This window comes from Cervus canadensis, chromosome 24 (genome assembly GCF_019320065.1).
Source record: "Cervus canadensis isolate Bull #8, Minnesota chromosome 24, ASM1932006v1, whole genome shotgun sequence".
Classification (NCBI taxonomy): Eukaryota; Metazoa; Chordata; class Mammalia; order Artiodactyla; family Cervidae; genus Cervus; species Cervus canadensis.
In genome coordinates, this window is record NC_057409.1 from 37940525 (window position 1) to 37967335 (window position 26811).

The 26811-nt window shown below is 41.8% G+C and overlaps 1 protein-coding gene across 1 annotated transcript in view; it reads left to right on the forward strand.

Annotated features, from left to right (window-relative positions):
- The first annotated feature begins 489 nt into the window (after positions 1-489).
- PLEKHM3 (pleckstrin homology domain containing M3) overlaps positions 490-26811 on the forward strand; it is a 203934-nt gene continuing 177612 nt past the window's right edge. Inside the window, exon 1 of the mRNA XM_043444821.1 lies at positions 490-638. The gene's annotated coding sequence lies outside the window, so the exon portion shown is untranslated. The remainder of the gene's footprint in view (positions 639-26811) is intronic.

The following is a 26811-nucleotide window of genomic DNA, read 5'->3' on the forward strand; positions in this document are numbered from 1 at the left end:
CTGTTTTGATGTGAATCTGAATGGGAGTTGAAGACCTCTCAAAACCATCCTCTTTCAACCTGCAGGCTACAACATGAAAGGGCAATGAAAATTGACTTTTATTGCAGCTCCAAACTGCAAATGCGAAGCAACCTCTAGGTTCTCATAGTCCTATTTTCAGAAATAAGTTCTTTCTCAAATTCTCTTAGCCAAGGGAGCTGCTAAAAACTAGTTCCAGGTTTGTTCCAAGTAAAAATTTCGAATTGTAAACATCCATTTGGGCGTTGAGAAGAGCAGAGAGGAGGCTCTGAGGCACATAGCACTGTTTTCAAGACATGTGTGATGAAGACTGTGAGAAAACAGAGGTAAGAAGGCCAGGAGGGTGCGGTTGGGCCTTGCCGGGCGCTGGGTCCCTAGGGCAAGGAAGACGAGTCCTTGCGGCCTGGAACCTTGTGTGTCGGAGTCTCGCTTCCCTGGCTGCTGGAAGGAAGCATTTGAGTGTGGGACCGCAAGAAGCGCTTGTAAACAGAGAGCCGGCCGGAGTGGTCGCTGGCCAAATGGGCTGTCACCGTCAGGAGGGCGGGCTGCCGAAACCTAGCCCCAGCCTGGAGTAGGTTGCAGGCCCTGCAGGTGAAAGGAGAAAAGCAGTCGGTGGCCAGGTGAGCATCTGCCTGCTTCTTTGCCGCCTGGCTGGCCACTGGGGGAAGGGTGTGGGGATGACAGCATTGTAAATATCCGAGAAGCTCCCTAGGGTACGGTGATTTTGCTATTTCTTCCATCCTCTGGTTTTTATTTCATCCTGAAAATTGCACAATAATGCAGTGGATAGTAGGTGAGAGGAGATTATATGATGCATTGTCTATTTAGTTTTATGAATCAGGTATATAAGTAGAAAGCAGTTGAAATAGCTGATCCTGTTCTGTGCGGGTTTTTTTAGTCCTCCCCTCCACCCCTCACCACCCCTCCTGGGTCCTAGAAACGAGGCCTCAGCAGAGCTTTTAATTCGCATCTAACTAGGGCTCTCAGATTACAACGATTGTTCCTTCTGTTGACCTTGCTCGTTTTTAATATATAGTAAATGCCACTGTGTGACTGATGACAAGCATGATTTGGTCTTCTATAAAAGGATTACTAAGCTAAAAGATTGAGATCCGGAAATTTTAGACCCACTCCTCAAATAAATTAAGTTACTACTGAGATATACAAATGAATGACAAATAAAGACTGATCTAGATTTATAGCTTGCAAAGCAAAACAGATTAGAATCTACCAGGTTAAACCGAGATTGAGTATTGCTGTTGTAAACTTATTTGGAAGTTTTCTTCTTGGAAAAGAGAAATATCTAGGCTTTTTTCCTGTGATATATTAATTTCAGTTGTCATAGTCAATTGCAGTTTATTCATTTATAAGATACTTTGGCACACCTTAAGATACAAAGCAATTTTTGTTTCATTAGCTTAAAAAAAAATGCCTTAACCAAAACTGGGCTGAAAAATAAGTAGGCATTAGTCTTTCTGGGTCATATAGTCTAACTTTTAGTTACTAGAAGAATATTAGAGTGATTGCACATAAAAGAGTGTTTTAAAGTCATGCACATCAAGGAAATAATATTAATGAATGAAGAGTTTGCCTTTACAGTGAGTATTTTCACCATGTAATGGTTCATAGCAAGAACTATAAAGCCATTCTGGGTTTGAATTCCTGCTTGGTCACTTCCTATTGTGTAACCTTGAGTAGTTTATTTGTTGTGTTTCTTAATCTTTGGTATGGGAATGAGAGTACTGATCTCATAGGGTTATTATGAGGATTAAATGAGTTAATATTTTTAAAGTTCTTAGAACAGCACATGTAGAAATTGCAATATACATGTTTGTTAATAAATACATAAAGATATAGCAATGTTAAAAGTAAATGGTGATTGCCAGGAGCTGGGGGAGGGTTGAAATGGACAGTTGTTAAATGGGTATAGTTTCAGTTTTGCAAAATGAAGAGTTCTAGAGATTAGTTGCACAACAAGGTAGATGTATTTAACAGTAAGGAACTGTACCCTTAAAAATAGGATAGTAACTTTCATATTGTAACTTTTCCCACAATTAAATCTTTTAAAAACAGCAGTGTTAGCAAAGTTATATACAGTCATCCCTCGATACACAAGGGGACTCAGTTTCAAGACCTCTCAGATACCAAAATTCAAGAATCCTCAAGACCTTTATATAAAATGATGTAGTGCCTTGCACTTAACCTATACACATCCTCTGGTGTAATTTAAATCATTTTTAGATTACTTATGAAAGTGTTAGTCGCTCAGTTGTGTCTTACTCTGTGATCTCCTGGACTGTAGCCTGCCAGACTCCTCGGTACTATAAGATTACTCGTAGTACCTAATATAATGTATATTCTATGTAAATAGCTGTGATTTCAATGAAAATACTGTGTAAATAGTTGCCTTTTTTTAAAGTTGCTAAGTCATATATTACTCTTTGCTACCCCATAGGCTGTAACCCACCAGGCTCCTCTGTCCAAGGGATTTCTCAGGCAAGAATACTGGAGTGGGTTGCCATTTCCTCCTCCAGGGGCTCTTCCTAACCCAGGGATCGAACCTGCATCTCCTGTATTAGCTGGCAGATTCTTTACCACTGAGCCATTAGGGAATCTGCAGATAGTTGCCTGGTGCCCATCAAATTCAAGTTTTGCTTCTGGAACTTTCTGGAGTTCTTTTCCCCCCCAGATATGTTCAGTCTGTGATTGGTTGAATTTGCAGATGTGGAAGCCAAGGGTGCGGAGGACCCACTGTGTTCAGAATCTCTGTTAGCACTTAGCAGGCCCTGTCCACAGCTGTCTTTGCTATTGTGAAAATGCGCCTCTGGCAGTCATCAGTAAGATTCACTTATTTGGTAAAATCACAGGGTCAAGACATCATAAAGAGAACAAACAAATGATCAGAAGCAATACCTAAGACACTGTGGCCCACACAGTTCTGAAAATGCCCCTCCCCCGGGATTGCATGCCCTAATCCCTAGAACCTGTTGCAGTGATGAAATGTTGCTTCCTTGATCATATTATGTTACATGGCACAGTTGAATATAAAATAGGGGAATGAGCTGGTGGGCCAAATCTATTCAAAGTGAAGTCAAGTCGCTCAGTCGTGTCTGATTCTTTGTGACCCTGTGGACTGTAGCCTACCAGGTTCCTCCGTCCATGGGACGGAGTTTGTGGGAATTTGTTACACCACAATAGAAGACTATAAAGACAGGAACAGACTATACATAGAAGAGAAAACTAAAGGGCTAATAGTCATATGAAAGTGATTCTCAAATAAAAACGAAAAAAAGAAAAAAAAATGCTTTCTCTTTCCATTAATCAAATAAATGAAATTGAAACAACAGCCCGGAACTGTGTTTCCAGCTCTCAAATTTACATAGGTTTTTAAAAATTCTAGCTCTTCACTTCATTTAGCGTGCAGTAGAGCAGACACTCTCAGATGCTGTGAGAGGTACACAGATGTTAAACCTTTCTGAAAAACTTGTAGGCTGAATGTCAAAAATCTCACTAATGTGTCTGCTCCTCAGTCCAGTAGTTCCAGTTCTAGCAGTCTGTCCAAGGGAACTTATAAGAAATATTTTAAAAGTCGACATTCACAAGTGCTTAATATAGCTTTGGTTAGAAAAGTCAGGTACTGACAATAGTCTCAATGCCCAACAGGAGGGGAGCAGTTTGAATTAACTATGGTATTATCAAAAGATTATGGTGTTATACAGACTTCTAAAAGGATGTTTCTGAAGGGTTTTAACAGTATGGAAAGGTCTTTACCAATTTTTGGTAAATAGGAGGAGATCGGTTAGAGAAATATATGTGTATAAATGAAAAGTGTTAGTCGCTCAACTGTGTCCAACTCTTTGTGACCCTGTGGACTGAAGCCTTCCAGGCTCCTCTGTCCATGGGATTTTCCAGGCAAGAATACTGGAGTGGGTAGCCATTCCCTTCTCTAGGGATTCTTCCCGACCCAGGGATCTAACTCTGAGTCTCCCACATTGCAGGCAAATTCTTTACCATTTGAACCACCAGGGAAGACCATAATAACTCTCAACTATGTTTAAAAAAGCAGAAAATCTACCTACATAAGGAAAGTGGCTGAAAGGGCCAAAATGGAGGAACACTTTTTTTTTCCCATTGGAGGATGACTAGGCATAGTTTATTTCCCCTTGAACATTTTACTGTATTTTCAAAACATTTAACAATAAGTATATAGTAGTTGTTTAGAACCATAATAGTTAACAAATATTATTTTAAATGCTGTTAAAAACTCTATGCTATGGGGAATACCATGAATCTAAGACATTGTCCAGTCAAATAATGGAGAAAATAAAAATTCATAAATAACTAAAATATGTGTGAGAAAGCGATGTTTTAAAGAAAGACAATGAGATAGGAAATGATAAATATGGTTGAGAAGATTGAAAACAAAGTAGGATAACTTACTTGTCAATACAGATAATCAGTGTAAGCTTTATGGTAGAAGGATGGATGAGTAGCATACTGAAATAAAAGAATAAAGAAGCTGGTAGTTGAATTTCATTAAGTCTTTGTTTTCTCATTGATTGATGGATTTTAGGCTTTGGGCCATAGACTCAGGTTAATTATACAAGTGGAAATCAAAGAACTATGATGGATATATAGCCATTAGCGAAAAAAAAAAAAAAAAACTACCTTGCATGTTATTATTAGAAAAACCAAACTAGGCTGGTAACATCTGCATTAAAAACCATACAAAGCTAATACTTACTGAATATTTATCAAGTACTTAACATACTCTATTCCAGTTTAATCTTGTGTGCAGCTTTCCTATGATACTTGAAGTCAAGTCATACATTTACATATTTAAGAAGCAGGCAGGTTGCAGGGTGCTATTTTAATTACTGGTTTCAGAAAACCTTATTTTAATAGAAACCTGAAAAGGTTAGACCATTTGGGCAGAATGTTTAGGATTCTCTGTCTATTGACACTTTTCTGGAGCCCCAGACCACGGCTGCTCCTCTTCCTTTTTCTACTACCTTCCTTTGATATTTTGATATGCCCTCTCTTCCATATCTGTAGGAAAGTACTGAAAGTGTCTCTTGCCCCACTGGCTGTTAGCCAAATGCTGATTTTCTTCATGGGGCGTGTTTACCCTTTAAAAGAAACCATGTGGAGGAATATCTAACAAGGAATTGCTATTTTTCTTTTTCCTTTTTCTTTTAGAGTGGATTTAGTATTTGTTTCTTAAGTAGCTGAACTGTATTCTAGCTTGGAGTTTCTGGTGCAAGCTAAATAATTCAGAGAACTGGTTACTGAGTGTGGTAAGAATAACCACCAGCAGTGAATTCCATGCCTATGTTTGCTCTGCTTCATTGGCTACTGTAGGTATTAGCAGACAGCAATAAAAAGCCCACATCATTCACCTTCATATTGACAATAGGGTAAGAAGTTTATTTGGTCCATGAGTGTAGTTAATGTTAGTGGCAACATGAGTTATGAGCAAAAAACCAAAGTCAAAATATAGAGGCCATTGTATTGAGATGTCAGGCATGCTATTTTTCACTAACATTTTGTTTGTTTTTCATACACTCATTAACTGTCAATTTGAGTTTTGTGTTTTAAATTTGATTCCCTGATTATACGTCACATTTATGAGTATGGAAGAGATTATTCACCTAGTTACCATGATTAGTGTAACCAATTTATAATTCAGTGCAAACTGAAGCTGCCTTGGTCTGTATTATCCAGTTTACCTGTGGACATTTATCTAACTGCAAAATTGCTAAATATCCCTTTCACCCCGTAGTCTACAGATGTGATTATAGATTTTCATAGAACAAGAACATGTATTATAGGTTAGAAAACATTGGAAATGTAACCCAGCAGTTTTTATGCTCCAGGAAATTAGCTAAATGATCTTTTCTCATAAACTTTTCCAGAGCAACTTCTCTTCCACCCTCAGGGATTCACTGGTTTGTTAATTAGACAAGTAAGGATTGAGCACTTGTTTATGCCATGGCACATACCTCTTATACTTGGAGTCAGAGATACAATCTTGAAGGAAACAGGCACAATCTTGCCTTCGTGAAGGTTGCCGTCTAGTAGGGGAGACAGACAAGTAAACAGGCTATTTTTACAGAGTGAAAAGCATTGTAATTGAGGAAATGTGTGTGCTGTGGGACCTCACAAAAGGGATGTCCAGAATGGACATGGGAGGTCAGGGAAGAAGTGGTACCTCAGCAAAGACCTGAAGGCTGAATGAGAACTAGCCAAGTCGTGGGCCTGTGTGGGGGGTACGGGATAAGAGACGATGGAGATTTAAGAGGTAACCCTAGGAAAGTAAGTCGACTGGAGCTCTTATAGGCAGTGTTAAGGAATATTAAGATTTATCCAGAAAATAACAGAGTTTTATCACTATTTTTAGAAACCCCTTTCTGACTGCAGTGTAGTGAATGGATTAGTGGAAGGAAAAAATAAAGGACGGAAACTGGCTGGTGTCTGAACTAAGGTTGTAAAGAAGGAGAGAAACGGATAAATTTGGCAGATCTCAGAGAAGTAGAATGAATGTGATTTGCTGTTCAGAGTGATTTGTGGGGGAGGGAGCCAGTAGGGTCAAGGATGATGATATCCTTCGCTCTATGGAGAATGCCAAGAGGAGGGGCAGGCTGAGGGTTAGGTGAGGAGTTCGGTTTTGTGCATGTTAGGAGTTAGGGGAAGTCTGAAAGGCAGTGGCATGTGTGAGTCAAGAGCTCAGGAGAGCAATACTTCTCATCTCCACATGGACTTCTACTGAAAGCCACAAGGATGGAGAAGATCACCCAGTGGAAGAGGAACTAAATAAGAGGGTTATGAGGAAAATAGGGGAGCACCTACATTATAATATGGGCATTTTGTTGTTCAGTCACTCACTCATGTCCGACTCTTTGAGACTCCTCGGACTTCAACACACTAGGCTCTCCTGTCCCTCACTATCTGCCAGAGTTTGCTCAGATTCATGTCCATTGAGTTGGTGAGGCTGTCTGCTCCCTCCTGTTCCTTTTGCCTTTGATCTTTAACAGCATCGGGGTCTTTTCAAATGAGTTGGCTTTTCGCATCAGGTGGTCAAAGTATTGTAGCTTCAGCTTCAGCATCAGTCCTTCTAATGAATATTCAGGGTTGATTTCCTTTTGGGATGGACTGGTTTGATCTCCTTGCTGTCCAAGGGACTCTCAAGAGTCTTCTCCAACACCACAGTTCAAAAACATCAATTCTTTGGTGCTCAGCCTTCTCTAGGGTCCAGCTCTACATCCATACACGACTACTGGAAAAACCATAGCTTTGACTGTACAGACCTTTGTCAGCAACGTGATAAGGGCATAGGAAAGAGAGCTCATACAAGGGACTGAAAGGCGCATACAGGGATAAAGGAGAAGTGCTGGAAGAGACTGTGGTCATGCATTCATGAGAGCAATGTAAAGAGTGAGTGTTCAATAGTTCAGTACTACTGAGAGGTCAGGCAGTTGTGGAGTGAAAAGTCTCCCGGGTTTGGCAATAAGAAGGTTGTTGTTGACCTCTGCCTGTGCATTTTCATCTGAGGCAAAATCAGAGTGCTTCCACATGGTGAGAAGTAGAGTCAGCAAATATTAAAAAAACAAACAAATTTCTTTAAGAAACTTGGAAGAGGAGAAGGGACAAAGGGTCCGAGATGTACAGGAGCCTGGGGGACAAGGGAAGATGTTACTTCTTCATTATTTCTTCTTTGAGAAGTAATATTCCTTTTGAATCACCCTGAATCTTGTCCTAGTGAATCCTTCCGCTCTAAGACCACCAGAAAGTGCAGAAACTAATGGTGCCTGAATAGTGCAGGAGGAACCCTTGAGTAAATTAAAACACCTTATCTCAGAGCTTCCAAAACCGATCGCTGTCACCACTCTCTCCACTAGTTTGTTGGTTTGTAATGGAAGGAGATCAAAGAGACTATGGTGACCTTTTCCCTGGTACCATCCAGACGACACCTGTCAGTCTTCTGTACCCTGCTTTTGAGTTCTTAAAGCACTTACATTATGTCATTTGATTTACACTCCAAAACAATCTTTGGAGGAGGTAGGAAAGGAATCCTTATTTGACCTACATTGAAAGAACTAGAATTCAGGTTCAAATGACTTGAGAAGTAGTAGTGGTGCATGGACGCTTCAAACTCAGGTCTTCTAATTCCAGACCTTGTGGTCCAAAAGTAATTCAATTCAATTCAGTTCAGTTCAGTCGCTCAGTCATGTCTGACTCTCTGCGACCCCATGAATTGCAGCACACCAGGCCTCCCTGTCCATCACCAGCTCCCGGAGTCTACTCAAACTCATGCCCATCAAGTCGGTGATGCCATCCAGCCATATCATCCTCTGTCGTCCCCTTCTCCTCCTGCCCCCAATCCCTCCCAGCATCAGGGTCTTTTCCAATGAGTCAACTCTTCGCATGAGGTGGCCAAAGTACTGGAGTTTCAGCTTCAGCATCAGTCCTTCCAATAAACACCCAGGACTGATCTCCTTTCGGATGGACTGGTTGGATCTCCTTGCAGTCCAAGGGACTCTCAAGAGTCTTTTCCAACACCATTACCCTTCACTAAAAGGTCAGATATAGTATCTATATTTTCACTGTAGTGGGGTCATATGAAACCTGGGCATGTCGTCTTAAGAAACAAGACTGAAAGTTGTGGGTCAACTTTGTTATTTTGTTTGAATCCCATATATACTGGTATTTGTCCCTCTGTCTACCTGTTGCCCCCACCAAAAAGTTTATTTTTAGTTTATTTGGATGTACCTTAATAGCTGAAGCATGTTTGAATTACCTATAGTCACATCTAACTTGAAAATATTCCTTTCAATTCTTTTGACAGAAACACTTATTTGCAGGGTTAGTTTTTTTTTTTTTTAAGCAAACATTTTTACAAGTGTTTCTATTTATTGGCTAAATGAAAAATGATGTCTTTGGTAAACATTAGTGAAAGGTTAGGGCAATTAGGACTATGTAAACATTTTTGAAAGCACTTGTTTGGCCAAAATGGAATCACAGTTATTATACCCTTGCTGACATTCCAAGCAGTATGTCCAAGGTCACTTCAGAGAATTGAGGTTAGCTAGTTAGAACAGCCTTTTATTCTGTTTGTTCAGGCACCTCTCATCCACCATTCCCTTAGAGAATTTACAGTGACACAGAAATAGTAAAGAGGTGATTTTTTTTTTTTGTAAATTAAGTATATTTAGCAATTAACTTTCTGAGTTGGGGGATTCACAAATAGAAAGATTTAAAAATAATTATTAAAGTTCTTGCTGTTTGAAATTAACACTCAAAGTACCTTATGTGTAAAATTCTAGCTGTGTTATCTCAAGGTAATTAGTTTGCTGTTGTCCTACTGGCTAGTATGTGCATTTTAGAGGCTTGTTTCCACTCACTTACTGGCCATATTAGCTTGGACTAGGTATTACTGCATTTCTTTAAATCTCAAGTCCCTTATCTGTAAAGTGGTAATAATAATAACAGCAGCAGCTCTCTGATAGGGTTGCTGGGAGGATTTAACAGCATAATGAAGATACAAGGCTTCACATAATCACTGTAGTAAGTGCTCAATAGCACTTTTTTCCAGTAGTCATGTGTGGATGTGAGAGTTGAACTTTAAAGAAAGCTGAGCACTGGAGAATTGATGCTTTTGAACTGTGGTATTGGAGAAGACTCTTGAGAGTCCTTTGGACTGCAAGGAGATCCAACCAGTTCATCCTAAAGAAAATCAGTCCTGAGTATTTGTTGGAAGGACTGATGCTGAAGCTGAAGCTTCAGTACTTTGGCCACCTAATGAGAAGAACTGACTCATTGGAAAAGCCCCTGATTCTGGGAAAGACTGAAGGCAGGAGAAGGGGATGGCAGAGGATGAGATGGTTGGATGGCATCACCGACTCCATGGACAGGAGTTTGAGTAAGCTTCAGGAGTTGGTGATGGACAGGGAGGCCTGATGTGCTGCAGTTCATGGGGTCACAGAGAGTCCTACACAACTGAGCAACTGAACTGAACTGAAATGCTCAGTAAATGTTACAATGACTTAAACCTTGGTCTTGGCATAGGAGCTGTAAGAACTCTATGTAGTTTTTTAAACTTTTCATTAAGTACACCTTCCACATTTAACGTATGTCCGTCTACACTGAAGGAGTCCTCTGCAGGGCATTTTTGAAGACTTTAGTAGTAGTCATTTCTCATGCTGGGGAACTATTTGAATCCCAACTACCATAAGCTTATCATCCTAATGTCAGATCAAAACAGTCAGAGAAATAGGCCAATCAGAGCTCCAGAATTCAACTTCAGAGGGTTTTTGTATTGCAGACTTGTTTCATAAAAGTCCATTTTATACTAATGATAATAGTCTGTGCATGTGTGCATGCTCAGTCATATCCGCCTCTTTGTGACCCCATGGACTGTAGCCCGCCAGGTTCCTTTGTCCATGGGATTCTCCAAGCAAGAATACTGGAGCGGGTTGCCATGCTCTCTTCCAGGGGATCTTCCCAACTCAGGGATCAAATCCAGGTCTCTTGTGTCGGCAGGTGAATTCTTTACTACTGAGCCACCTGGGAAGCCCATGGTCCATAATAAAAGACATTTAAACCAAGATTTAGAGATGAAAATGTAGTTTTTAGTGTTATTCCTTTTCATATTTTGTAAACTTTTCCTTTGTCTATATGATGGACAGAGAATTTTTTGGCCTATGTGTTGTACGTAGTAAAATAGCAAAGACTTGTTTTCTTATTTTTACCTTGCCTTGTCCTTATCTTTGACGGTCAAAGACAATGTTTTGTCTGCTTTTGGCAGCCTCATTTGTTTTCTGAGAGAATTGGTAAGAGGCTGCTTGGTAGCCAACCAAGGTCATTGTCAATAATTGAGTCCAAAAGGGAGGGAGAAGTTGTGGAAGCAGTCCATCATCACTGGGTACCTCCATCCTTTCAAATAAGAAGTGAGTCACCTGCTTAGACCTTATCGTGGGTCTGGTACTCTCTGGGTGCCATTTAACAAAGATCTGGGCTCATATTTAAGCAGGTTCAAGTGTACCGAGGAAAGAAAAAAAATCAGATAATTACTTCTCATGTACATTTACCCTAAATGCCTGGAGGAACCAGTTTTGTGAATACGTGCTCACACATAAGCTGGTTGTTGCTTTGAAGGTTAAACTGGTGAGTATTCTCCCTTCTGCTAATCAGCTATAGTGACCTAGGGAATTAAGTCAACAGGAAGCGAAGCACGGGTTCATTTCTCATGACATCTCAGCCACCCAGCAGCGGCTTCTCTTGGCCAGGGATGTTCCCATGGGTCGTATAGACTTGCGCAGCTTGTGAGGAAGCACTCTGCATGCATGCCTCCCACTTGTGCAGTGGTGAGTTCACGTTGAGCGCATCCTTTGGTGGGACCTTTCAAGATATTCCTGTAAGTTGACAGCTTCATGCCAGAAGCAGCATCATTTCTAGAGCAGGTCTGATTATTTTTGTTTGTACATTTGTTTCCTTTGTCTTTGGTTTCCTTCAGCTGAAGTCATCTCTGTATACATGTTATTATGTGATTTAATTGTGTTTTGTCACTTAAGACCTTTTATTGTCCCTTGATTTGTGATGATTCTTATTTATGTTCTTGTAACACCTTTTGTATACTTCTGTTAGAGTGCTTTTTGTACTTGGTTTTGTTGTGTTTCCCCACAAGCTCTTTTATTTATTTATTTATTTTTCATTTATTTTTATTAGTTGGAGGCTAATTACTTTACAACATTGTAGTGGTTTTTGCCATACATTGACATGAATCAGCCATGGATTTACATGTGTTCTCTATCCCGATCCCCCCTCCCACATCCCTCCCCATCCCATCCCTCTGGGTCTTCCCAGTGCACCAGCCCCCAGCACTTGTCTCATGCATCCAACCTGGGCTGGTGATCTGTTTCATCCTTGATAGTATACTTGTTTCAATGCTATTGTCTCAGAGCATCCCACCCTCACCTTCTCCCACAGAGTCCCAAAGTCTGTTCTGTACATCTGTGTCTCTTTTTCTGTTTTGCATATAGAGTTACCGTTACCATCTTTTTAAATTCCATATATATGCATTAGTATACTGTGTTGGTCTTTATCTTTCTGGCTTACTTCACTCTGTATAATGGGCTCCACTTTCATCCATCTCATTAGAACTGATTCAAATGAATTCTTTTTAACGGCTGAGTAATATTCCATGGTGTGTATGTACCACAGCTTCCCCACAAGCTCTTTGAGGGCAGAAGCTGTGTTTTGTGACCGTAGCATCTCTAACATAGTGTTTGGATACTTGGTCCATCCTCTGTGAGTACTTGTTGAGTATAAGTGTTTGTGTGTTTAGGAATCTGCTAGCTTCTAACAGGAACAGTAGTTGTTTTAGATTTCACAAAGATTCCACGTATGTTCTCTGCATTTGTGCATTACGGCTGTCTAATGGAGAGATGCTTTGAGGGATACACGCATTGGCAGGGTTTCCACTTTGCAGATAAGAAGGGCCAAGAAGTCGTGAGTCAGCCTGACTTACTGGAGGTCATTCCGCTTAGAAAGCAGTGCTGAGCCAGCAGCCCTGTCCTGGTGTCAGAAATGTGTGTTTTTCCTGTTGCTACACCTCCGTCCCAGCAAACAAACTCAAAACTGGGTGGCTCATGGATTGAATTGAACTTACGTAGTCCTTGTTTATGGTCCTTCTAGCATCAGGGTCCCTGAGTGATTTAAGGTGATTTAAAAGGTAATTGAGCTTGTACTCAGTAATTAGACAGGGATTGCAGGAACTTCTTTTTCTTTTCCATGGGGCCTTCGACTAACAATAGGTGAGTCATTCTGGTCTCTTTCGTCATCTCTAAAAATGATCCTGCTTCTCTACTTACCTCTCTTTGTTGAGATTACTACAAAATTTTATCCAGAAGCTTATCAAGTGCTTTATAAACCACGCACTAAACCACGCACCTGAAGACAGTTACTCTCAATAAAGTCAAATAGTTGTATGAGCTGATGACATCTTTACATCTAAAGAGGCTAATCTAGAAAGCTCCTTCCCCAGCTTTTAGGGTGCCTCGCGTAGCTGGGTCTCAGTGTCTCTCTGGAGTGGCCATCACCTTCGCTGTGCAGGTTTCAGGCTAGCTGGTTTAGCTGGGCTGGCACCTCCACGCTGTAGCTGGCTGGTCAGTTGCTAAGTCACGTTCGTCTCTCTGCGACCCCGTGGACTGCAGCGGCCCAGGCCCCTCTGTCATCCACTATCTCTTGGAGTTTGTTCAAAGTCATGTCCATTAAGTTGGTGATGCCATCCAACCATCTCATCCTCCTCGTACTAGTCAGTTATTCCTTGCTGCAGTTGGAGGCTGACTCTAGCGCATATGGTCTTTATGATGGAACTTGTCACTTTCTTCACCTCAGTCCCGGGATGAAGATAATTTGAGTGGTTCCTTTGTATGTTTTTAATCACTATTTCCTGCCATGGAGGTAAAGGGAAATGAAAAACAGTGAGTCTGCATTTTTAGACACTTAAGTAACTGAAGTTTGTGTCTGTTTTGTTGCTAAAACCAGGACATTTTGGTTTTATGTAAAGGGGCTTCCGAATCAGAAGCCTTAGCTTTCTAATCCAGTGGTTGACATTGGGGCATAATAATGTTACTGCCTTCAAGACCAGACTAGTTGGAAATTTGAGATGCCATGCTTATATTTAGTTTGGTTTCTGGGAAAATACCTTGGGGCGTCACATGTCTCAATGACTTTTGCAAGTGACAAACAATAATCACAGAGATGGACTGAAAAATGCTTTAGGTTGATTGCCTGGGGGTATTTCAAAGGGAACATGTCCTTCCTGGTGTTAGAAAGAGCTTGAGCTCTAAGTCACTGGGAAATTTGACCAGCCGAACTATGGATTTGGAGTGGTTCTCAGAGTAATTCCTAAGTGTTGCATAGGTGCTTTTGTTTTCATAAAAGGTCTGAGTGAGGTCTTTGCTACCTGACCTTTGCCATGTTATTTTTAAACCCAGTTTCAATAGCTTGGAAGCTTTTTCTAACCAAGAAAAAAATGTAAAAGCTCAAGTCAGTGTTTTGGAAATCATGTCAGATTTTACTTAGATGAGCTTATGAATTCAAATATATTTTTGCCAGAAAACCAGAGTGCTGTTTATATGTATAGATGTCAGTACTTTGAAAACAGACTTCATGCAGTTGTTCATTCAGCCAGTATTTACTGAGCACCCACTGTGTACTGGGCTTCCGAGGTGGCTCAGTGGTAAAGAATCCGCCGGCCAAGCAGGAGATATGGGTTCAATCCCTGGGTCGGCAAGATCCCCTGGATTAGGAAATGGCAACCCACTCCAGTATTCTTGCCTGGAAAATCCCATGAGCAGAGGAGCGTGGCGGGCTACAGTACATGGGCTGCAAAGAGTCAGACACGACTGAGTGACTGAACACCCACACACATTGTGTATTAGCCATAATGTTAGGTCCAGTGAGGGTTGTAAACATGCGATGGGGTAGAATTGCCCTTCTCAAGTTGCTGTATGTCCCGTAGGGTAGGCGTGTGACTTGCAGGAAAGTTACTTGGTATCTTTGCCCCTCAGATTCCTCATCTGTAAAAATGGGAATAATGGTACCACTTTAAACATGGTGAAGCTTACAGATACAAAGTACTAAGCAATGTACTTGGCACAAAATATGCTTTTGATAGTTTATCATCATCCTCATTTCAGAAAGAACAGGCACTGTGCAATGTATGCTGTGGGCGTGGCAGCAAAGGCGTTCTGTAGATGGTTGAAGAAAGAGTAGACTGTTTTAGGATCAGGGATCAAAGAAAGCTTGTGAAAGAGGTGGCAACTGAGCTTAAAGAGTGGATGGAATTTCAGCAGGTAGAGATGGGAGATGGTTCCTCAGAGATAACTGTAAGCAAAATGTTAGAGAGTTGGGAAAGCCTAAAATTTGAGCAGTAGTATTCCAGTTTGGAGGAAAAGAATGTCTTACGAAAGCGAAGTGGAAAGTTGGAGAGCAAGCTAGTCCCAGACTGTGAAAGGCCTAGATCAGAGAGTCGTGCCGTCATCAGCGGGAGCTGTACTGAAGGGTTGTATTTGCTTCTGTCTCGCCAGTACCTTAGACTGCACACAGCCCCTAGTGAGCAGTCAGCAAATAATCATTGAGTGAACAACTGAGTTGGCTTGAGACAAGTTGAGCTTCATTTTGCCAGAAGGTAAGTCTGGTAGAAATGTCTTACAAAAAGTTGGGAACATGGGACCCAAGTCCTATGAAGACCGAAGGTGGAAGTTTGGGAGGTGTGAACATGGAGGTAATTATTGACGCCACAGTGTGGACAAGTTGACTCAAGCAGTACACGTGGCCATGGTCAGAGAAGAGAGTTGAGGTGAGGCCCTATTTGACGAGGAGACCAGTAAGGAAAGGCAGAAGATGGAACCAAGAAGGGGAGGGTAGAAGGAGGAGGAAAACAGAGACCTCGGTGCCTGTGAATCCCGAGGAGGAAAGGTTTGAGGAGGGGCTGGTTGACAGGCTCAGGGCAGGTCAGGGCTTTGCAGTGAGGGAGCTAGTGGTGGTGTAGTGAGGAGGTCCCTGGACTGGGTGGAAGAGAGTTCAGTCAAGTGGGGCCTGGTGCCAGGCTTATAGGTCTTGCTGGACACAGCACACTCGGGCACATTTTTTTCAAGGTTAGTTATTTATTGGTATTTGCTTTTTGAGCATATATCTAAACAGATCATATGCCCAAACTGTATATATTATCTGATTTCAATTAAATATTAGATTTAAAAAAAAAAAACATTGTTTTCTCTGAATTCTGAGGTCATGACTGATTTTCATTTCTTTTCCACATCTGTCAGTATTTTCCAGGGTTTTTATGAGTATTTATTACCTTCAGAACTGGGAAAAACACTATAAAATTATATTTTAAATGTTATATTCCTTATGTATTGTCCATCAATACACTTCTCATTTATTGAAACTTAGAAAAATGTAGCCATTTAATTCCATCTGTGTTTCTACCTGTCTTTCTCCCCTGAAAGACCTCTGAACTCTTCTTCTGAGGTCCACACCAGCACCATTTCCTTATCTGCTGCTCCTGGCTTGCCTGTGCTCCATCAACATGCTCACATTACATGCCTCTTGTAGCCTGATCGCCCGGAAACATCCTTACTGGGGTCAGATCCTTTTGTGGTGGAACTTTACATTATGTAACTTGTAGAAGATTTCCAGTCAGCTGTGGCCTTAACCAAAGTGAAGATCATGTGAGAGCCACGTGTGCTGATCATTCTTATAATCACCCTTGTTTCTCATATTTGAGGATGAATTGGCAGAAACCGTTTGTCCTGGGTGTCTTTAGCATTGCATTTTTCTTCATAGTCCAGCTGCTTCTAAAACTACATGGCCCCAGCCTCTTGAGCACTCATTACATTCTGAATACAAGCCGTTTAGTCAAGTGGGAGGAAGTCAGAATTTTTACCATCCAGCTTGGGAGATGTGGCCTGTCTGTGTGGGCTGGACTGGTATTATTACTCATATCTGCTTCTGCTTCTGTGTGGGAGGACTGCTGTATTCATCCTGCTAATTAGCCTTGCCTAATGAGCATGTAAACAGCAGATTTCCTTGTTAGGAAATAGCAGCACACTGATACCGCATCCTGCTACGTTGGGATGCATGCATGGGATTCTTTGGGTTGAGTGTTTATGACCACACTTGACAAATGGACCTCAGTTTCTCAACCTGTCATGCTGGGGAAATAACGTTTTTTACAGAAAGAGTGTTCTTTATAAAAATAAGATAAAATGTCTGTAGATCCTTGAGTTGGCTGAAAAGTAGGATGCTATTAATAGTTGGTTGCTGACGTTGCTGTTGTTGGGCTGACATGTCTTTCCAAGGAGAGACCAGGAGCACGTGGTTGTTGAATGGGTGAGGTCCAGTGGAGGGCTCCATAATTATACAGCTGTTTACTTTTTTAAAAAAAAGGTGTGTTGAAATCGAAACAGCTACCCAGTGAATGACCCACACGTGAAGCAGTTTGATATTAGCAATGTTATTGGATGCAGGTCACTGAGTAAGGTGCCCAGAGTGTAAACGGTTTGCCAGAGGCCGCCCAGCACATGTGTGGTTGAACTAGATTTAGAACTCAGTTCTGATTAGCTCCTGATTTCCAGTTTTGTGTAGAAGCAAACCAGACTGCACCCCCACGGTGATTTCACTCAGGTCACTTTGTCAGAGGAAAGTACTCTCCCTCTTTGATCTGTCTGAATGTGTTATTATTTTTTAATTAATTTCAAAACCAGACGAGGCAAGCTAGTAAGAGGTGTTTACTTACAGAGACTAAACTTGGTGTTAGACCCTTGCATAGTGAATTTGAGGACTGTACATCCTAGGGAAAAGAAAAATTCCAAGAGGAGAAAGGTTGGAACATGGAGCACCGAAGGTTGAAGACATAGAGATTGTATAAGAGGGTCAGTAAGACATCATGTGCCTGCTGTCAAGTCCTTGGACTGTAGAGTGGGATCGAGAGAGGACTGTTGAGCATTCAGTACGTTGTGGCAAACCCAGGGTGTTCTGAGAGCCTGAGCAATTTGGAACGTTCCCCACCTTGGGCCAAAGCACTGAGAAATAAAACAGCAAGGTGAGTGTTGGCCGGGAACGACAAAATAAAGAGGCAGGTAGGTCATGAAGGGCCATGAACGTCCTGTGGAGGAATAACAATGCATTCATGCAACAGGCATCTATTTAGTGCTTTGTGTGTGTGTCAGGTATTTCTCTAGTGTACTTGGGATATATGAGTGAACAAAATAAGTGTCAATTACTGCCCTTGAGGAGCTTTCACTTTAATGAGGAGGGAGAAACACTAGACATTAAATAATAATTAATTGAGTGGTACAATAGAGGATGGTAGATGTAAAAGGATGCAGCCATGTGATCACGGTTAATGTAAGCAGTAGTGAGTCATGTTGATAGTACCTACTCTTCTTATGATATGATGAGAATGGCACCTTACCTCTCTGGTTTTTCTCCCCCAAACATATAACCCTAATCTCATCACAAGAAAATGATCAAACAAATCTCAGTTGGACAGCCTGTGAAATACCTGACCAGTACTCCTCAAAACTGTCGAAGTTATCAAAAACAAGTAAAGCCTGAGAAGCTGTCACAGCCATGAGAAGGCTAAAGAGACTTGACAACTAAATGCCATGTGTTATCCTGATTAGGATCCTGGAACAGGAAAAAGATATTAGGGAAAATTGAGGAAATCTGAACAAAATGTGAACTTTAGTTAACAATGATATATTAATATTGGTCCTTGATTGTGATAAATGTACCATATTAATGCAAGATGTTACATGGAGGAAGCTGGGTGTGGGGTATACGGAAACTCATTGTACTGTTTTTGCAATAATTATGTAAATCTCAAACTGTTCTAAAATTTAAAATTTACTAAAAAAAAACCCCACAGAGTAAAGGAGATCAGAAGTCCAGGGTAGAGACACATGTTGTAATCTAAAATAGGGTGGTCAGGGCAGGACTCATTGAGAAGGTGTCATGAACAGTCACTTAAAAAGACAGTTGACCATGTTGGTATGGGGGGGACGGGTCAGCCAGTGCAAAGACCCTGAGGGGAGAAGATGTCTGCAAGTCGGAGAACCAGCAGGGAGGCCTGTGTGTGTGTGTGTTGAAGGGGCGTGGGGCGGGGTTCGGAGAGTATGACATTACAGAGTAAAGGCAATGGAGGCCATCAGGTGAGGACTTTCAGGCTGTTACTGGGAGATAGTGAGGGACAGGGAAGCCTGATGTGCTGCAGTCCATGGGGTCACAAAGAGCTGGACATGACTGAGCGAGTGAACAACGGCAACATTCATATGTTGTGTGCCGGGAACCATGCCATGGCTTGTCCTATTCTCTCAGCTGTTGATATTTTAGGAGAGTTAAAGTTAAATTTGAAGTTAATTTATATTAACTTGCTGATTTTGCAAATGAGAAGGTTGAAATTAGGAAGATGAAGTAATTTACCAGAGTCCCATTGCTGGTAACTGATGCAGCTGCAGTTCCATTCTTTGTACTGAGACCCATAGTTGTCACTCCTGACTTCGGCCTCCTCTCCTCGGGAGGCTGGACTAGATCTTCTAGGCCAGGAATTAGATCTTCTAAACCACAGCCCACTAGAAAAGGTGGCCCTCTGCTTGTTTTTGTTTAAGTCATGTTTAAAACAAACAAACAAACATAAAGTTTACCATTGTAATCATTTTAAGGTCAATAGTATTTATATTCACATTGCTGTGAAACACATCTCCAGAACTTTTCATCTTGCAAATCTAAAACTCTACACCCATTAAACAACAACTGCCTTTTACCTCCTTCCCTAGCCCCTGGTAACCCCCATTCTACCTTTTAATTTCCATGAATATGATACACAGATGACACCACCCTTATGGCAGAAAGTGAAGAGGAACTAAAGAGCCTCTTGATGAAAGTGAAAGAGGAGAGTGAAAAAGTTGGCTTAAAGCTCAACATTCAGAAAACTAAGATCATGGCATCTGGTCCCATCACTTCATGGCAAATAAATGGGGAAGCAATGGAGACAGTGGCTGACTTTATTTTGGGGGGCTCCAAAATCACTGCAGATGGTGACTGCAGCCATGAAACGAAAAGACACTTGCTCCTTGGAAGAAAAGCTATGACCAACCTAGACAGCATATTAAAAAGCAGAGACATTACTTTGGCAACAAAGGTCTGTCTAATCAAACTGCGGTTTTTCCAGTAGTCATGTATAGATATGAGAGTTGGACTATAAAGAAAGCTGAGGAATTGATGCTTTCGAACTGTGGTGTTGGAAAAGACTCTTGAGAGTCCCTTGGACTATAAGGAGATCAAACCAGTCAATCCTAAATGAAATCAATCATCAGTTGGAAGGACTGATGCTGAAGCTGAAACTCCAACACTTTGGCTACCTGATGTGAAGAACTGACTCACTAGAAAAGACCCTGATGCTGGGAAAGATTGAAGGTAGGAGGAGAAAGGGACAACAGATGACCAGATGGTTGGATGGCATCACTGATTCGATGGACATGAATTTTAGCAAGTTCCGGGAGTTGGTGTAGGTCAGGGAAGCCTGTCATGCTGCAGTCCATGGGGTTGCAAAGAGTCGGACATGACTGAGTGACTGAATGACAGCAGCAAAGACACTGAAGGCATTTAGATCAGTGTCTAAACAGTAAGTGCTCCACTAGAATACGGGGCTTCCCTGGTGGATCAGGCAGTAAAGAATTCACCTGCAGTGTGGGAGACCTGGGTTCGATCCCTGGGTCGGGAAGATCCCCTGGAAAAGCAATTGGTAACCCATTCAGTATTCTCGCCTGGGAATTCCCATGGACACAGTAGCCCACTAGGCTACTGGGGTCACAAAGAGTCAGACACAACTGAGTAACACTTTGATTCACTTTGACCACTAGAATAGAAACTCCACAAGGACAGGATTTATGTCTGTCTTGTTTACCGTTGTATCACCAGTGCCTAGAACACAGTAGTTGCTTCAGTAAATATTTATGGAATGAATAAATCATTCCAGCTCTCAAATTCTTTTTAGCTATTTAATTTATACTGTGCAAATGCAGGCAAAAAGCGGTATCTCTCATGCTAATTCATTTATTACACTAAAGAGTAATTGTTTTGGCAGTTGTTAAAGCAGTACCTCTATTATTTATTGCTAGAGATAATCATTATGTGGTGAGAGGGCTGTCAGTCAGAGGGACTATTTCAGGAAAGAGAGTGGGACTTGAGAGGATGGTCACATCCTGGGTCACGTCCAAGTCCCTGCGATGGCCTCCCAAGTGTGGCTTCTTGCCTTCACAGAGGAGAGAATTCAAGAGAGAGCCATTGTAAAGTGAAAGAGGGTTTATTCCGGGAGATACATACTCTACAGACAGAGTGTGAATCATCTCAGAAGTCAAGAGAGGCACCAGGATATGGAGTTGTCAGCTTTTAATAGGGATGGGAAGTTTCAAAGGCTATTGAGTGGGAGGGGTGTTCCGTCTATTTTGGGGGAGGGTGGGAACTTCCAGGGACTGGGCTACTGTCCACTTTCTGACCCTCATGGTTGGCCTTGGACCTGTCATGGTGCTTGTAGGTGTGTCACTGAGCGTGCTGGTACAAGTGGGAGCTTCCCAGGTGGCACAGTGGTAGAGAATCTGCCTGCCAATGCAGGAGATGCAGGTTCCACCCCTGGGTCAGGAAGTTCCCCTGGAGGGTGTAATGGCAACCCACTCTAGTATTCATGCCTGGAAAACGCCATGGACAGAGGAGCCTGGCGGGCTATAGTCCATGGGGTCACAAAGAGCAGGACACGACTGAGCACACACGTCTTTGTTGTCATCATTATCCTGTTACAGTGAGCGTATACTGAGGCTCAAGGTCTAGTGGCCGTTGACAAGGTCTGCCATCTTGGACCTAATTGGTTCCAATCAGTGGTTCTCAGGCTATGTCATTCTTTTAAAGGCTGTGCCCTGCTCCTTTCCTGTCTGAATACTGACAACAAAAGAAAAAGAGGAAAAGAAAATAATGTCACAATTCTAAAGTTAGCCATTCAAAAATAATTTTATTTATGTATTATTATTTAATTATTTAAAAGGGCTTCCCTTGTAACTCGGTTGGTTAAGAACCTGCCTGCAATGCAGGAGACCCCGGTTTGATTCCTGAGCCAGGAAGATCTGCTGGAGAAGGGATAGGCTACCCACTCCAGTATTCTTGGGCTTCCCTGGTGACTCAGCTGGTAAAGAATCCGTCTGCAGTGTGGGAGACCTGGGTGGAAAGATCCGCTGGAGAAGGGATAGGCTACCCACTCCAGTATTCTGGCCGGGAGAATTCAGGGTCTCAAAGAGTTGGACACGACTGTTTCTAATCCGTGTGTCATGTCCTCAGGCTATGTCATTATTTTAAATGTTGTGCCCTGCTCCTTTCTTGTCTGAGTACTGACAACAAAAGAAAAAGAGGGAAAGAAAACTGTGTCCTGATTCTAAAGATTGCCACTCAAAAATAATTTTATTTATTTATTATTTTTTAATTATTCATTCATTTATTCAACAATTTGTTGAGCCTCGACTGTGTTTAGGGGGCCCATAGGTGAACAAAATTGCTGTCTGAGGGGATATTGACATCGAAACTAGTAATTATGGATGTCATGTGTATAACTTACAGAAATGCTGATGCTCTTCTGGACCAAGGCCCTTGTATCCTTAAACAAGGACATTTAACCTAGTCTGGGACACCAAAGAATGCTACGCTAAGGAAGTGATGAGTCCTAATGATTGTTTGCAGTGTGGCAAAATACTCTGAAATTTAGTGTCTTAAAAGAATTTATTTTCTCTCACGGGTCTGGGATAACTAGACTCAGCTGGAAAATTCTCTCTTGGGATCGTGATACTGACTGGGGCTAGAATCATCGGAGAGCTCAATTAGGTTGCCATTCAAGATAACTTCTTCCCCCATGTGTCTGGAGCCTCTGTGCTCTAACACTTGGCCTCTCCCTGCAGCGGAGTAGCCTGGACTTTCTGTTTAACTGGCTTCGAGCTCCAAGAAATAGGAAGAGGAAGCTGCCAGGCCCATTCAGGGCTGCACTTCCAATGGGCCCAGTACCATTTCTGCCACATACTAGTGATCAAAACATCACAAGCCTTGCCTACATTCTCGGGAGAGGAGAAGTAAACACTCTTTCTGATGGGGAAGTAGCAAGTTCTCATTGCAGAAAAGCACGTGGGATAGGAACTGTTGTTGTGGCCCTCTTTAGAGAGTGCAGTTCTGTCACTTGCTGTTAGGTTGGACCCTCAAAGATGATTAGGCATTGATGTGATGGGCAGAAGAGTCCAGGAGGGCATAACTCCTCTGGCAATGGGGTCAGCCCGAGTACAGGCCTGGAGATCCAAAAAATAAACCTTGGAGGAGGAACTAAAAGGCTTGTGTGACTTAAGTGGAGGAATGAGGAGAGGAAGTGTGGCCTGGAAATCCCGGGGTACACAGTGAAGAGTACGATAATGCATGTTTACATCAGAAAACAAAGAAAATAGCTGTGTAGGTTCCAGACAGAAGCAGTGGAGAGCACCAAAAATGAAATTCCTAGACTAGGAAGAACAGATTAGTCCAGAGGACTTGGGTTGGAGTAGGGGTGGGTCAGGGAAATCTTACCCCAAATTACATAGCTAGAGTGAGATAGAATTAGGATTCGGAGCTAGATCTGACTCTGGATCTGCTAGCTTGCTTGCTATACTCCACTGTATTGCTCACCCCACTGCCTATGAAAAGTCATTTTATATAATGAACTTCAAAATCCCTTGCTAACCAAAAGATGATTTGCTCTTCCTAATTTCTTCTGAACTATCCTTGCAAATACCATCTAAGTTTTCTAGGCTCAACTCAAAGGGCATGTTCTTAATCTCTCCCTCACCCTTGCTGTCAAATCTTTTCCATTCTCTATCAAGGAATTGTTTTGGACTTATTTTCTTAGGCTTATCGTGATAGACCATGAGTCTCTCTAGGGCCAGAGTGTATTTGATTCATCTTTCCATTGTCAGCATCTTTTGTCTGTCGTGACCTTAATGAATCATGACTGGATGGGTAGATGAGTGGTTTCTAGAATCCCTGGGTAAACAGCACTGAAGTGGTTCTCAAATTGAGTTGTTACTGCCCTTAATGAGGGTTAAATAAGGCATTGCATTCGAAGTATCTTTGGGACCTTTCAGTCTCTCTGGGCCTCAGTGTCCCTTTCTGTGGACGATTGGGGTTGCAAGGATGATCTCAAAGGCCCCTACCTTGGCTACGAGTTTACAAATTTAAAATGCATTGGGATGAAGTGTTCCACAAACCAGCAGAGCTGGCCAGCAGTGGTTATATGTTCCATAAAAGCATCTATTTCTGCTTTATTGACTATGCCAAAGCCTTTGACTGTGTGGATCACAATAAACTGTGGAAAATTCTGAAAGAGATGGGAGTACTAGACAACCTGACCTGCCTCTTGAGACACCTGTATGCAGATCAGGAAGCAACAGTTAGAACTGGACATGGAACAACAGATTGGTTCCAAATAGGAAAAGAAGTGTGTCAAGGCTGTATATTGTCACCCTGCTTATTTAACTTATATGCAGAGTACATCATGAGAAACGCTGGGCTGGATGAAGCACAAGCTGGAATCAAGATTGCTGGGAGACATATCAATAACCTCAGATATGCAGATGACACCACCCTTATGGCAGAAAGTGAAGAAGAACTAAAGAGCCTCTTGATGAAAGTGAAAGAGGAACGTGAAAAAGTTGGCTTAAAGCTTAACATTCAGAAAACCAAGATCATGGCATCTGGTCCTATCACTTCATGGCAAATAAATGGGGAAAAAGTGGAAACAGTGTCAGACTTTATTTTTCTGGGCTCCAAAATCACTGCAGATGGTGACTGCAGCCATGAAATGAAAAAACACTTACTACTTGGAAGGAAAGTTATGACCAACCTTGACAGCATATTAAAAAGTGGAGACATTACTTTGCCAACAAAGGTCCGACTAGTCAAGGCTATGGTTTTTCCAGTGGTCATGTATGGATGTGAGAGTTGGACTGTGAAGAAAGCTGAGCACAGAAGAATTGATGCTTTTGAACTGTGGTGTTGGAAAAGACTCTTGAGAGTCCCTTGGACTGCAAGGAGATCCAACCAGTCCATCCTAAAGGAGATCAGTCCTGGGTGTTCATTGGAAGGACTGATGTTGAAGCTGAAACTCCAATACTTTGGCCACCTGATGCGAAGAGCTGACTCATTGGAAAAGACCCTGATGCTGGGAGGGATTGAGGGCAGGAGGAGAAGGGGACGACAGAGGATGAGATGGTTGGATGGCATCACCAACTCAATGGACATGAGTTTGGGTAAACTCTGAGAGTTGGTGATGGACAGGGAGGCCTGGTGTGCTGTGGTCCATGGGGTCGCAAAGAGTCAGACATGACTGAGCAACTGAACTGAACTGAACTGAACCAGCTTGCAAATGCCAAAGCAGGGAACACAATGAATATATTCCTAGACATTTTGATTTTTTTTAAAAAAGTCAATTTGAAGGTATTTATGCTTTCTAGCATATATAAAGACTGAATTTTCAGCACTGGGTAAGGAAAGGAATATTCAAAATAGAATCTTAGGTGACTAGCTTTGTGCTGTGCACCTTAGTGTCTCTTCTGTAAAGTGGGAAACATACTTTATGATGTTCATTTAGAATTTTAGTCAATAAAGAACTAAAATTTTTAAGATTCATTTTATATTTTTTTCTTAGCCTCTGGTGTACAAGATGAAACTGAAAATTACAAGTTCCAAAATTACAGAAGTAGTAAAACTCTGCTATAAAATTCAGGAGACTCAGGCTTAGCACAGATACAGCAAACAAAACCCTGTTTGCAACTTGGAAAATGTTATAACTGATTTTCAGTCAGTTCCTTGCCAACATAATAAACATCAAAATCTAAAAAGTAGATAGATTCACAGTTGTTATCAGTTTACAAGAGGTTAGCCACCAAGTTCCTGTAATCTGGACACCTTGATACATTTAAAATAAAAGGCTATATATACTAGCTTAACACATTAAGCAATATAGATTAGTGCTGTTGATTTAAATACAATGACTTCATGGCCTAAGTGCTAAAAATGATTTTAATGTACCACAGAAATTGTGCAATTTTAGAGAAAACACATTTATGTACCTTTATAGCCGCTTGCAAAGGTATTGCTAATTGCCTGGTTTTATTTACTTGTAAGTAGTTAAGGAAGGCAGAGCTTACCTAGTTGTTTTGTTTGTCTGTTCGTTTTTTGGTCAAGATAAAAAGGTGTATGTTGAGCGTGCGAAATGTGGCTAGTGTGACTGAAGAACTTTATTTGATTTTTAATAAAGTTAAATTTAAATAGCCATGTATGACTAGTGTCCTCCATATTGGACAGCATTACTGTTCCCATTTGGCCTGTCCTTGAGGATCTAGGTATCTCAGAGAGTGTTAGAATTCCTTCCGCCCAGCCCCAAGGCTGAACCTACACATAGTGAAAGTGAAGTCGCTCAATCGGGTCCGACTCTTTGCGACCCCATGGACTGTAGCCCACCAGGCTTCTCCATCCATGGAATTTTCCAGGCATGAGTACTGGAGTGGGTTGCCATTTCCTTCTCCAGGGGATCTTCCCTACCCAGGGATTGAATCCAGGTCTCCCGCATTGCAGGCAGATGCTTTACCATCTGAGCCACCAGGGAATCTCCCGAACCTACACATAGGCAATCCTCAAAGCCTCAGGGAGTTTGAACACTGAAACCTTTTTGCAAGCTGACTGGAAAAATTTTCTGGAGTCATCTTCAGGCATTACGTCATCCAAACCTAGGAAGCATAGCACAGTAACATTCAGAGGAAGAAGGGCCATTCTTCCTCTGCTTCCCCTTTGCTCCTTTGAGCTGAACAAACCATCAGTGCTTTCAAAGTTTGTGAAAAGACTCATGCAATTATGACTTTCAGACTGATTATGATATAGGTCCAGTCACAGAATTCCTAGTCTCTGTTGCTTACTGTTTTAGTTCAGTATCAACAGAGATTTGCCAGGGCAGTCTTTTCACACCCGCTATAAAAGGCCTCTCTGTGTGAGTAAAAGCTCTTGACTTTAATTCCACTCATCAGGAGTCCCATGCTGCTCCGTGTAAGTTTTAACACAAAGTAGAGATGTGTACTCTTAACAGTAGAACTTCTGGGTGTTGTCCACGTTTGGACATGACTGCCATGGAAGAGATGTCAAGATGAGGATGTAATTGGGCAGATTCGTATG